Here is a 2,738-nt window from a genome sequence, read left to right on the forward strand (position 1 = left end):
CAAACCCATAGCACTTACCAGTCGACTCAATACGATGAGAAAGTAATGTTGGGGTAAGAAAGGCAGCCCAAATAGCATTTAATTGAGCTCGAAGAGTAGGAATATTCCCAGGAAAAATAGCTTTGAACCAAGTAGGCCCAAAGCATCAGTTGGAGAAAGGGGCCATGGAAGCAATAAATGTTTTACATTCAGAAAATAACCTCACATATTTAAGGAGGTTGGGTTTGTTAGACTCATCTTGAGGAGTTTGAAAGGCAAGCTTGATGCCTTCGACCCTCCGGTCATACATGACCTCTAAAATGGATCTGGAAACAGTATAACCTATATATGACTCGAAGGTGGCATTCAACCAATGTTGTAAGAGCCAATAAGGTCCCGACAGAGAGAGTTGTTTTGGAGTCTCATGCAGGCGTTTGATCCTTAAAGATGCTATACCTAAGGTATGATAAAGATAAGCTAAGAGCAACTTACTTAAAGAGACCTTTCGACCTTCATGAATCTGAATAGCCAAAGGTATGTAAGCTTTAGCAATCTGAACTGATCCTGGACAAAACAGATAATATGAGAGCCAGTAGGTGAGGAAAGCAACATGCTCTTCGTCAGAAACTTCTTCTGTCGACTTGTCATAATGATCTTGCATATACTTGGTGATGGTAGCATTGGTGAAATTGAAATTCATTTCTGTGGGGAGAGTTGGGTCGAAGATTTCACCCAATGGCGAAAGCCCTGTGATGGCAGCCACGTCGAAGAGAGTGGGAGTCATCATTCCACAAGGAAGGTGGAAGGTGTTAGTCGAACCTTCCCAGAAGAAGATTGAAGCAAGTAGCATGGGGGGGACAAACTCTATGACCAGTCCGGGATAGTTGTATGGCGTCGAAGATGCCCAATTCCTCCCATCTTTGTTGTTTTTTCGCTTGAACTTTGTTAAGCCAAGCCAAGTATTCCTTGTTTCCAGGAGCTGGAGTCGAACGGAAAACCCTAAGCGAAGGATCCATAAACTTCAGATCGAGGACACGTGGTTTGTCGAAAGCTATAGGCATGGTGGTTTGGAAGCAAGGAAAGAAACCAAAGGTTTGCTCTGGGTGGTAACGGTGGTCTGGTAATGGCCCTGAAAAAGCCATTAATTTATCAGTAATCTGAAAAGGGATTAACATCTGGTTTTGCCAAATGATGGCTTTGGCCTCAGTAAGGTTGGGTTGAGGAATGAAATCTAAGCCTTGTTCTTCTTCCTCACGAGACATAATAAACCCTAAAGGGTTCGCACCCGTATCGTACACAGTGGTGTTGGTGGTCGTAGCTGCCATTGTTGTGTATAAAAGGAGGAAAAGAAAATGGGTAAAGGTTAGAGGAAAAGAGATGGTTCTTTCTGAAACGTTTGAGAGGAGAAATAGAACGAGGAGGAAGAAAGAAAAAGGAGAAAGAAGCTGTATATATATGCAAGCTGTTGATGACGTCATTAGAAATCGTGTAAAGAGGAAGTTGTAAAATCAAAAGTCACGTCAAGGAAATGCTTTGAAAGCTGGGTTCAGAAAGTGGGAGCAGTTAATAGCCCATTACCTAGCGTTTAGGTAATAATTAGTGCCTGGGAAAATGAAACGTAATCATGGCGTAATGGGAATTAACAAAAGTCGAAACCCAAGAAAGAACTGAAACGACATCTTTCTCTTTCCTAAAGTCAGTCGAAAGAAGTCGCTTGGAGGGGCAATTTGTTACCCTAGGATTTCGACTTACTAAATAAATGGGCAACTAAGGCCCAAAATTGGCAATTGGGCCTCAATTTGGTGAGAAGGCCCTAAATTGGTAATTGGGCTTCAATTGAATAATTACATTGCCATTTGGGTCGAAGTGGTTCGACCAAATAACGCTTAGTAGTCGAAGCTGTTCGACTAGAAAGATGATCATAGGCTCCAGCGTTCGACCAAACCAAAAGGATGCGAAGACTTAAGGATTTTTGGCTGCAGAAACTGAAGTGGAGGTCGAGAGGCAGTAGAAGTTAAGAGGCAGTTCCAGGCAGTTTTTCTGGCAGTTCTCACAGGACGCGTGGAAGTCTCACAATTGAAGATCTTGCATGTCGAAGACACGTGTTGACTGATAGCCAGTCGACCGTTAGTAGTAGTTATTTTATTTTTCTATTTAAGCAAGTTTTATAGGAATAGTTAGAGGTCCGCATTTTCTACATAAACACAAGTAAAACTCAAATCTCTGCGCAATGAGTAACGAGTGCAACCTTGGAATGTACATATGCGTACCAGTTTAATTAAATGCAATCATTTTACATTACATTTTATCTTTCAGTGCACATTTACTGCCTTCTTTTTTATTGCTTTGATTTACTTTAAAGCCTTTAATTTCAGTGTTTACTTTTACGTTAAAGTCACTATTTTACATTTTACAAATCAGATACACATAACATAACAAAATAAAGCAATCAGTCCTGGAGTATTCTAGTTGACTCCGCAAAGTAACCTTTAAAAAGGAAACTAGCGCTTGTTTACCATTTTTCTGGGTAAACACGGGCCTTTTTGACCCAGCCCTAAAAAGCCCATGACCCGTCAAGGCCAGCCCTAAATTGGTCGGGTAGCCCATTTTGACAGCTCTACTTACACAGTGTACTATCAGGGCCGGTTCCAGCTATTTAGAGACCCGGGGCAAAAATAAAAACGGACCCCTAATAAAATATTGAACAATTAACTTTGAATTTTTTTTAAATTTTTTTAGTTGTTAAGAAATAATTATAT

Source organism: Vicia villosa, linkage group LG2 (assembly GCF_029867415.1).
Source record: "Vicia villosa cultivar HV-30 ecotype Madison, WI linkage group LG2, Vvil1.0, whole genome shotgun sequence".
Lineage (NCBI taxonomy): Eukaryota > Viridiplantae > Streptophyta > Magnoliopsida > Fabales > Fabaceae > Vicia > Vicia villosa.